The 10416-nt window shown below is 46.2% G+C and overlaps 1 protein-coding gene across 2 annotated transcripts in view; it reads left to right on the top strand.

The window, feature by feature from the left end:
- The window catches only part of LOC128596231 (G patch domain-containing protein 4), a 138863-nt gene that overhangs the window by 101134 nt on the left and 27313 nt on the right, over positions 1 to 10416 (top strand). The gene's annotated exons all lie outside the window — the stretch shown is intronic.

Here is a 10416-nt window from a genome sequence, read left to right on the forward strand (position 1 = left end):
GTCCTCTAGTACAGAGGAGGCATCTGAGAAGCCCTGTGGAAACCTTTCTGGGCAGCCTTAGTACCTCCTTTTGCTCCCCTCAGACCTTGTATCTCAGAGCTGAAAGGGAACCCCTCCACAGAAGTGTCAGCATGGGTTGCACCCCACCCTACTTCCACACCTGGGCTTGGGGCCAGCCAGGCTAAGCCAGGCAACCAAGTGGCTGTAATTCAATCGCAGTAATGGCTCAGATGTAACCACAGTTCTTGCCTCAGGGAAACCTGGCTGTGACCTGGGAAGGCAGAGAATGTGACCTTCCTTGACAACTCCTCTCATGACCAGAAGTGTAGGCACATACTTTGGTGCCCTGGGGAGTCCAACCTTGAGTGAAGCTGGCAGCACCTGGGTCTGGACAAGGGCAAGTACCAGTCTGTTCCAGGAGGTGGAACCCTGGTGTGAAACCAGACATGTTGAGAGAACAATTGAAATTTATCAAATAGGGGCGGCACCTGTGGCTCAGTAGGTAAGGCGCCGGTCCCATATACCGAGGGTGGGGGGTTCAAGCCCAGCCCCAGCCAAACTGCAACCAAAAAATAGCCGGGCGTTGTGGTGGGCGCCTGTAGTCCCAGCTACTCGGGAGGCTGAGGCAAGAGAATCGCTTAAGCCCAGGAGGTTGCTGTGAGCTGTGTGAGGCCACGGCACTCTACCGAGGGCCATAAAGTGAAACTCTGTCTCTAAAAAAAAAAAAAAAAGAAAGAAATTTATCAAATATATAAGAATTCCATGAGTTCATGATGATACTAAAAGATAAAATCACTGATCATTTTGGACATTGATAGGGTACCAACACAGGGTATTAAATTGCTGGGAAGGCTGGGCGCCTATGATCCTAGCACTCTGGGAGGCCAAGGCCGGTGGACTGCCTAAGCTCAGGACTTGGAGACCAGCCTGAACATAAGCAATACCTAGTCTCTAAAACCAGCCTGAGGCAAGAGGATCACTTGTGCCCAAGAGATTGAGGTTGCTGTGACCTATGACACCACAGCATTCTACCAAGAGTGACAAAGTGAAACTGTGTCAAAAAAAAAATTGCTGGGAACATTGGCTCACACCTATAATCCTAGCACTATGAAAGGATCCCTTGAGCTCAGGAGTTCAAGACCAGCCTGAGGCAGAGTGAGACCCCATTTCTACTAAAAAAATAGAAAAACTAGCTGGGCATCGTGGTGGGCACCTGTAGTGCCAGCTACTGAGGAGCCTGAGGCAGAAGGATCACTTGCACCCAGGAATTTGAGGTTGATGTGAGTTAGGCTGATACCAAGGCACTCTAGTCTGGGGACAGAGTGAGACTCTGTTTCAAAAAAAAAAAAAATAGAGTATAGCAGATCCTGTTGGTGCCCCACCCATATGTCCTTAATATTCACCTTGATTAAGCCAAACCCTACTTGCTGCCAGAGGACAGTTTTCTGTCTGTGGAGGTGTGCTTGGCCTGAGTGCACAGCAATCATAAGCTCCAGAGAGTTAATGACCCTGGAAACTGCCCTCAACCAGTGACAGATGGACAGCTGGTAAATTAAAACCCCAGCCTCATCATCCCTCAAGGCAAATTCTATGCTGTCTCACAGAGCCCCCAAGCAGTCTGCCTGCACCCCCGTTGTCCACGGCCAGAGCCAAGTCAATTATGCATCATTTGTTAGATTCCTTCCCTTCTTTGTCTCTCTTTCCCATTGAAATCTGGGTATTTTCAGACCTATCAAGTGATGAGGACACATGGGCACAACAGCAATCCAAAATGGTACATTTGTGACTGAGTGTGAGAAGTTCAGAGTACCTGAGTAAACAACCTGCTCTCACAACCCCTCTCTGTTGCCCCCCCCCATAACTCTCCCTAAGCTCCTCCTATGGTCTTGGGGGGATTTCTCTGCGACCAAGCCTGGTCCTGGATGGGTCCGTCTGACATAGTGATGTGAACTACACAAATGCTGCCACACTGCAGCCCCACTTACGGGTTGGCGTGAGAGACAGCCCTCCCGGGAGGAGGTTTCAAAGCCCTACATTAACTGTCCACTCTGTGGTGAGAGCAGTGGCTTGAGGCAGTTTTACACAGGCCTCCTGAGCAGCAGCAGTGGTTGGTGGGTTGGTCAGGGGCCAGGAAAGAGCAAGATTGGAAGGCTCGAGAGAAGGTACGCAGGTGGACTGACAAGATTAGGCACAAAGTATACAAATCTTTGTGTCATGTCTGTACCAATAAAGAACATTCACTACAGAGGGGCACTGGCTGGTTAGGGAGACAGGAGGACTTCAGTGGATAACAGCCAGCTTTGTCACTCCAGGGCTTGCATGGATGGCATAGCTGTGGCAGCAGATGTGGAAGCTATGCATGGGCCACCAGCATGGGCTGCTTGCATCAAGGCTCATCTCACTGCTGCATGTCTGGCCTGTCAGCAACACAGACGGATGCTGAGCCCTAGTGTGGTACCAGCTCTCAAGGACACCGACCTGGTACTATGTTGATTACAATTTATCTCTTTCAGTCTAGAGGGAGAAACAATATGTCCTCAAGGGCCCAGAGTAAATGATTTATCTTTACAAGATCCCTTATAACTTTTTTTTTTTTTTTTGAGACAGGGTCTTGCTCTGTTGCCCAGGCTAGAACACAGTGACAAGATCACAGCTTACTGTAGCCTTGAACTTCTGACCTCAAATAATTTTCCTGTCTCAGCTTTCCAGGTAGCTAGGACTCTAGGTGTGCACCACCATGCCTGGTTAGTTTTTATTCTTTTGTAGAGATGGGGTCTCACCATGTTGCCCAGCTTGGACTTGAACTCCTGGCTTCAAGGTGATCCTCCTGCCTTGGTCTCCCAAAGTGCTGGGATTATAGGTATGAGCAAGAGCCTGGCCTCAAGATCCCCTGTAATCCCACCTCTAACCAAGGGGACCCTTTATAGTGAAGGAACTGTGACAATGAGCACATGACCTGAGGACTTATTTGCCCTACAATATACCACATCACCTGGAAACTGCCAGTCTATTAATACATTAGCCTGGCCTCCTTACAGCACATCTAAAACCAGCTTGGCTGCTGTCTGTCAAAATGCAGTGAATATTTTGTCCCAATGGTCATTCCATGTTGTGTACCCCAGATAGCTAGAAATCATGGACATAGGAGCCAGGTATGGAAGATGAGGTTGCCCTCTCACTGTCAGTCCTAGTGATCCACTTAGGGAATGTGTGCTTCCTGGGCTGGGAGTGTATCGACAGAGATCACAGTAAAGGTACCACTAAAGCTCATGACCAGCTGGCAAAGAAAAGAATTATACCAGCAGAGATATTTGATGTTAATTATCCCATGCACAGGTAGTTGTAGTAATGGTGACCTGGCAAGGGCGCGGTAGTGAAAGACAGATCTTCAGGCATGAAGGTCTGGATTTTCTACTGGGAGAGCCCCATAGACCAACAGCATGAAGTATAGAGGAGAGAAATGTCCAAAGTTGCTAACAGCCTTGGAAGGAACAGCAGTAACAATTACTATCAGCCTTGGAACCAACAGCAGTAACAGTTACTGTAGCTTTTCCCACTAACCCTCCTATCCTTAAGACTTTCTGTTAAAAGAATTAGAAATTGCAATCAGCTGCTACCTTGAAGCATCAGTGACAGAGTGGAATTAATAAAATAACCAATGGATCTGAGCAGTGCAAAGAAGTGGATTGTAGCTGTGACCCACATCCTCTCCTCTCTATGAGGAGAATGTTCCTTTGTAAACATCTTTGACTCTGTGGAAACTTTCCATCTGTGCTGTGGAAACTTTTCTAGCTGTGGGAACTTGTCTGTCATTAGGGTAAAAAAAAAAAAAAAAGAACCGCTCCAGTGTCCTTGCCCCTCAGATTGCGATTCTCTCAGGCAGCTTCTACACTGCCTCCCACTGTCCACAGCAGGACTGAGCCCCAGCCGCCCATCTGCTCTGTTGTACACCTGTACTTAACTTCCCTCCTTTCCTGTCTCACTTCTCCATTTCTTCCCCGTGCCTCTTACCATCACCTCCCAAATAAACTGCTTATACTCAAAATCCTAACTGAAGATTTGCTCTTAGGAAACCTTACCTAAGACAGACGGAAGAGAAGGATTAATACTAACTATTCAGGGCGGCGCCTGTGGCTCAGTGAGTAAGGCGCCGGCCCCATATACTGAGGGTGGCGGGTTCAAACCCGGCCCCAGCCAAACTGCAACCAAAAAATAGCTGGGCGTCGTGGCGGGCGCCTGTAGTCCCAGCTACTCGGGAGGCTGAGGCAAGAGAATCGTTTAAGCCCAGGAATTGGAGGTTGCTGTGAGCTGTGTGAGGCCACGGCCCTCTACCGAGGGCCATAAAGTGAGACTCTGTCTCTAAAAAAAAAAAATACTAACTATTCAGAGCAGGTTATGTCAGGGTAACAAAGCAGTTGTTGGGAGAAATTTTTCTTTTTCTATTTTTTAAATTTCAGATTAATATGAGGATACAAATGGTTGGGTTACATTGTTTTTGTTTCTAAGGTAAAGTTCAAGTTGTAGTTAAGCCTTCACCCAGCGGGTGTGCTGAATACCCTTACACTGTGCACATTAGGTAAGAATTTGCCAATGCCATCCCTCTTCCCCTCCTCCCCCCCCACTTGAATATACATGTGTTTTTCTTTTTTGTTTTTGATTTTGTTTTGAGACAGAGTCTCACTCTGTTGCCCAGATTAGAGTACCTCAAACTCCTGGGCTCAAGTGATCCTCTTGCCTCAGCCACGCAAGTAGCTGGGACTATATACCCTCTTGCTCAGGCTGGTCTCAAACTCCTGAGCTCAAGGGATCCTCCCAGCTTGGCCTTCCAAAGTGCTAGGATTACAAGCCTGAGTCACTGCATCTGTCCCTGAGAGAAATTTTTCTTTATACATGATTCACAGTAAATGAAGGGGGAATGGAAAAATTAGAAAATCTTCATTTTGCAAGACTTAATGAAATAATGAATCAAGCAAATAATAACTAGTATCCATTAAAGAATTGAAGCTGGGGCGGCACCTGTGGCTCAATGAGTAGGGCGCCAGCCCCATCTACTGAGAGTGGCGGGTTCAAACCCGGCTCCAGCCAGCTAAAAACAACAATGAGAATTGCAACAAAAAAAGCTGGGTGCCTGTAGTCCAGCTACTCAGGAGGCTGAGGCAAGAGAATCACTTAAGCCCAAGAGTTGGAGGTTTCTGTAAGCTGTGATGCCACGGCACTCTACCAAGGGTGACAAAGTGAGACTCTGTCTCAAAAAAAAAAAAAAAAAAAAAATTGAAGCTGGGTGCTTCAATTGATAGCTTGAGCCCAGGAGTTTGAGACCAGCCTGGACAATACAGTGAGATTTTGTCCCTGTTGAAAAAAAAAAAGTTGGGGCGGTGCCTGTGGCTCAAGGAGTAGGGCGCCAGTCCCATATACCGGAGGTGGCGGGTTCAAACCCAGCCCCGGCCAAAAATCACAAAAAAAGGAAAAAAAAAAAGTTGATAGACATAGTGGGTTGAAAGGTGACCACAAAAAGATATTTGCATGTCCTAATCCCTGAAACCTGTGACTGTTATCTTGTTTGGGAAAAGGATCTTTGCAGATATAATTCATTACATGAATTCGTTCCTTAACTTCAGTTAAGGATCTTGAAATTAGATCTTCCTGGATTAGTGGGCGAGATAAATCCAATGACAAGTGAACACAGACGCGTGCAGAGGAGGAGGCAATGTGACCACAGAGGAGAGGCCTCAGTGAATGCAGCTAAGGAAGCCAAGTAACACTGCCAGCCACCGGAAGCTGGCAGAGCCACTCTCCAGAGACATACAGCCCTTCACATACCCTGATTTTGGACTTCTGGGCTCCAGAACTGTAAGAGAATAAATGTCTGCTGTTTTAAGTCACCAAATTTGTACTCATTTGTTATAGCAGCCACAGGAAGATAATACAATAGGGACTTCATAATGAATGGAGCAGATTGATACTGCCTACATTTACTGATCAATCTCAGATCACTGAAAACAGAACAACTAGTCACCATGTGCCTCTTGATATAATAAAAAAAGAAATATATAGTATCATTTATGGAATATTCCTAGAACAAAGTGAAAGTAAATTTAATCAAACCTCTAAATATAATTACAGGGGACAGAAGAACATGTTAAATGATACTCAGCCAAATCCAGAATAAGGGAAACTTGATGGTAAAAAATGACTGGTTTCTTAAACAAAGTGACAGATACTTGAGAGGCTGAGGCAGGGAGATTGTTTCGCCAAGAGTTTAAGTCCAGCCAGGGAAAAATAGTAAGAACCTCATCTCTAAAAACAAAATAAAACAAAACAAAATAAAAACAAACATGAATTAACCCATCCCCTTAATTAACCAAATGCGTTATGACCTTAGTTGGATACTGGTTTTAGGAAATTGACCACAAAATTATACTTTTTAGGCATTCAGGGGAAATTAATCACGGAGTAAACATTAGATGACATTAGTTTATTTTTTTTTTTTTTGAGACAGAGCCTCAAGCTGTCACCCTGGGTAGAGTGCCATAGCATAACAGCTCACAGCAACCTCCAACTCCTGGGCTCAAGCAATTCTCCTGCCTCGGCCTCCCCAGTAGCTGGGACTACAGGCGCCCACCACAATGCCCAGATATTTTTTGGTTGCAGCCGTCATTGTTGTTTAGAGGGCCCGGGCTGGATTCGAACCCACCAGCTCAGGTGTATGTGGCTGGCGCCTTAGCCGCTTGAGCTACAGGTGCCGAGCCAACGTTAGTTTAATTTTGTCGGAGCAGTGTGATAAGGGAATTATGGTTATTTTTTAAGTTATTGTGTGTTAGAAATACATCTTAGGGCGGCGCCTGTGGCTCAGTGAGTAGGGCGCCGGCCCCATATGCCGAGGGTGGCGGGTTCAAACCCAGCCCCGGCCAAACTGCAACAAAAAATGTAGCCGGGCGTTGTGGCGGGCGCCTGTAGTCCCAGCTGATCCGGAGGCTGATGCAAGAGAATGGCCTAAGCCCAAGAGTTAGAGGTTGCTGTGAGCCGTGTGACGTCATGGCACTCTACCCAAGGGCGGTACAGTGAGACTCTGTCTCTACAAAAAAAAAGAAAAGAAGAAGAAGAAATACATCTTGAGTGTTTACAGGTGAAATAATTCTGGGATTTACTTTCAAATACTTCAGCAAAAACAAACACAAGTGAAAGGATTTCATGAAATAAGAAAGGCAGAACTTGGGCGGCGCCCATAGCTCAGTGGGTAGGGCGCTACACCGAGGCTGGCGGGTTGGCTGGCCCCGGCCAGCTAAAACAACAATGACTATTGCAACAAGAAAAATAGACGGGCGTTGTGGAGGGCGCCTGTAGTCCCAGGTACTTGGTAGGCTGAGGCAAGAGAATCGCTTCAGCCCAAGAGTTTGAGGTTGCTGTGAGCTGTGATGTCATAGCTCTCTACCCACAGCGACAGCTTAAGATTCTGTCTCCAAAAAGAAAAACAAACGCAGAACTTAAAAAAAAAAAAAGTTTTTTAAAGTCATCTACCTGCCAGCTGAACTGTTGGGACCCTGAATCTTGTATTTCTGGGTGTTGGTAGGCCTAATGTGGGGACACATAAACACACACACAGCCCTCACCCGATCACCCTCCAGCCCCAGAAGAGGGACATGTCCCTGGAAAGTCACCTAATTGGTCAGATTTCAATGCCTTATTTGCATGAAACAGTGTGTCAGCTCACAGAGGGTAAGATGATGCTGATTGGTTGATTTTTCAATATCTAATTTGCATTGACATGGACCAATCTCAGCAACCCCTTTCCGGCCCACTACAGATCCCATAAAAACGACAATATTTCAACCAGCCCTTGAGGATGCTGTTTCTGGTGCTTTGTTTTGTTAACCTTGGGCTGGACCTTCTTCATTTTCTGGTGTTGTTTCCGGGTAACATCACATTTTACTGGGGCTCTGACTTCATCATAAACTAGAACTTAGAAAACCCAGAAGAGTAGAAGGTTGGGTAACTACCAGTTTTCACCAGAAAACTGAACTGCTCTCCTTGGTGCTTGTGATGGAACCTGGTGCTGTTCATCAAATTTCCAGTTCTGAGGCCGGGTGCGATGGCTGATGCCTGCAATCCCAGCACTGTGGGAGGCCAAGGCTGGAGGAGTCTTTGAGGTCAGGAGTTGGAGACCTGCCTGAGTAACAGCAAGACAGCTGTCTGTACTAAAAATAGAAAAACTGGCTGGGCGTTGTGGCTGGCACCTGTAGTCCCAGTTACTCAGGAGGCTGAGGCAGGAGGCTTGCTTGAACCCAGGAGTTTGAGGTTGCTGTGAGCTGCGACACCAGAGCACTATGCCCACCAGAGCACTCTACCTAGAGGGTGACTGTCTTCAAAAAAGAAAAAAATTGTTCAGTTCTCCTACTTTACGCAGAAGTAGGATTCCTCTTTCTTGCTCTTTTATGGTTGGGTGGGGACACATGACGAGTTCCATGGATGAGCTTGAAGCAAAATTAATTTCCTGTGTGTGTAGGACCCTCCACTGCTCTTTTTATTTTTTTCTTCTGACATGGTGATTGGTGGCATTTGAGATGGCAGCTGCTGTATCAGTCTGTATTCTTTTTTTTTTTTTTGAGATAGAGTCTCACTTCGTTGCCCTCAGAGTGTGGTGGCATCACAGCTCACAGCAACCGCAAACGCTTAGGCTTAAGTGATTCTCTTGCCTCCTGAGTAGCTGGGACTATAAGTGTCCACCACAATGCCAGGCTTTTGTTGTTGTTGTTGTTGTCATTGTTGACTAGTAGGCCCAGACAGGGTTCAAAACCCACCAGCCCTAGTATATGTGGCCAGTGCCCTAACCACTGAGTATGGGTGCAGAGCCCAGTCTGTATCCTTGAATGACAAAAATGAGAGAAGGTTGGCTCGGCGCCGAACACATACACAGAAGTTGGCAGGTTCAAACCCAGCTTGGGCCAGCTAACCAACAATGACAACTGCAACAAAAAATGACCAGGCATTGTGGCAGGCGCCTGTAGTCCCAGCTACTTGGGAAGCTGAGGCAAGAGAATCGCTTGAGCCCAAGAGTTTGAGGTTGCTGTGAACTGTGATGCCACAGCACTCTACCGAGAGCAACATAGTGAGACTCATCTCAAAAAAAAAAAAAAAAAATTAGAGAAGCCCCCTGTTGACCACATTGCACATGTGGCTGGAGTAAGAATTAAACCTTATAGGGGTGGCGCCTATGGCTCAAGGAGTAGGGCGCCGGTCCCATATGCCGGAGGTGGCGGGTTCAAACCCAGCCCCGGCCAAAAAACCAAAAAAAAAAAAAAAAAAGAATTAAACCTTACTTGTTTTAAGCCCTGAGATTTAAGAGCTGTCTGTTATCACAGCATAGTCTAGCTGATCATGATTAATAATATCCATAAGACAGCAAATGAAACATTTGTGCCACTTCCTAAACCTTGGTTTTCTCATTGTGGTCTTGGGATAACAATGTATGTCTCTTGGGTTTGTTGTGAGAATTAGTTGAGACATGTACTGGGCACTCCAATTCATACAGTAATTACTAATGATTATAGCAACAAGGGTAGTGATCCCTATTCAGGTTCTTAGCAAGCAGCCTGGAGGATTGGTTTGCTGCATTACAGTTATTGAAGACCCTGTTCATTCTGTCATTCCCTGTCCCAGAAGGAGCAGGCAAACACACCTGCAGAGAGTGCTCTGCACCCCCCAGGCACATCCTACAGGCTGCAAAGAGCAAATACCTCTGTAGGTTGACCACCCAAGAGACTGGGATGAATTCTCTTGAGCAATTATAGCAAGAGCCCTCTGGAAAAGTAATTTTACATGTATCAACACTACTAGGATGTTCATACCCTTTGCTTCATTACCATTAGTAGCCCAGGCTTTTTGTGGTATAATTAAGATTGCTTGAACAATATCTATATATGAAAAATGAATTAATAACATTAAAATTACTAGTATGTTTACTTTAGTATGTTAAAAAAGTTACTAGTCTACTTCCTCCAAAATTTTGCCTTGGTGGTCATAGTGTTTGGTGTTTCCCTCTTTCTTCCCTGGGTTAATTTCCTGCCAGTTGCAACAACGGTATAATTTTTCCTTTTTTGAAGAGACAGGGTCTTGCTCTGTTGCCCAGGCTGAAATGCATTGACCGGATCATAGGTCACTGCAGCCTCGAATTCTTGGGCTCAAGCAATCCTCCTACATCAGCTTCAGAGTAGCTAGGACTACAGGGGTGCCCCACCATGCCGGGATAATTTTTCGTATTTTTTGTAGAGAAAGGATCTCGCTCTGTTGCCCAAAGCTGGTCTACAACTCACGGGCTCAAGGGGTTTTTCTATCTCCATCTCACAAAGCCCTGGGATTAAAGGCATGAGCCGTTGCACCTGGCCAACTCTCCAATCTTTAATACTAGTTCCCACAAAC

The sequence above is a fragment of the Nycticebus coucang genome, chromosome 10 (genome assembly GCF_027406575.1).
Source record: "Nycticebus coucang isolate mNycCou1 chromosome 10, mNycCou1.pri, whole genome shotgun sequence".
Classification (NCBI taxonomy): Eukaryota; Metazoa; Chordata; class Mammalia; order Primates; family Lorisidae; genus Nycticebus; species Nycticebus coucang.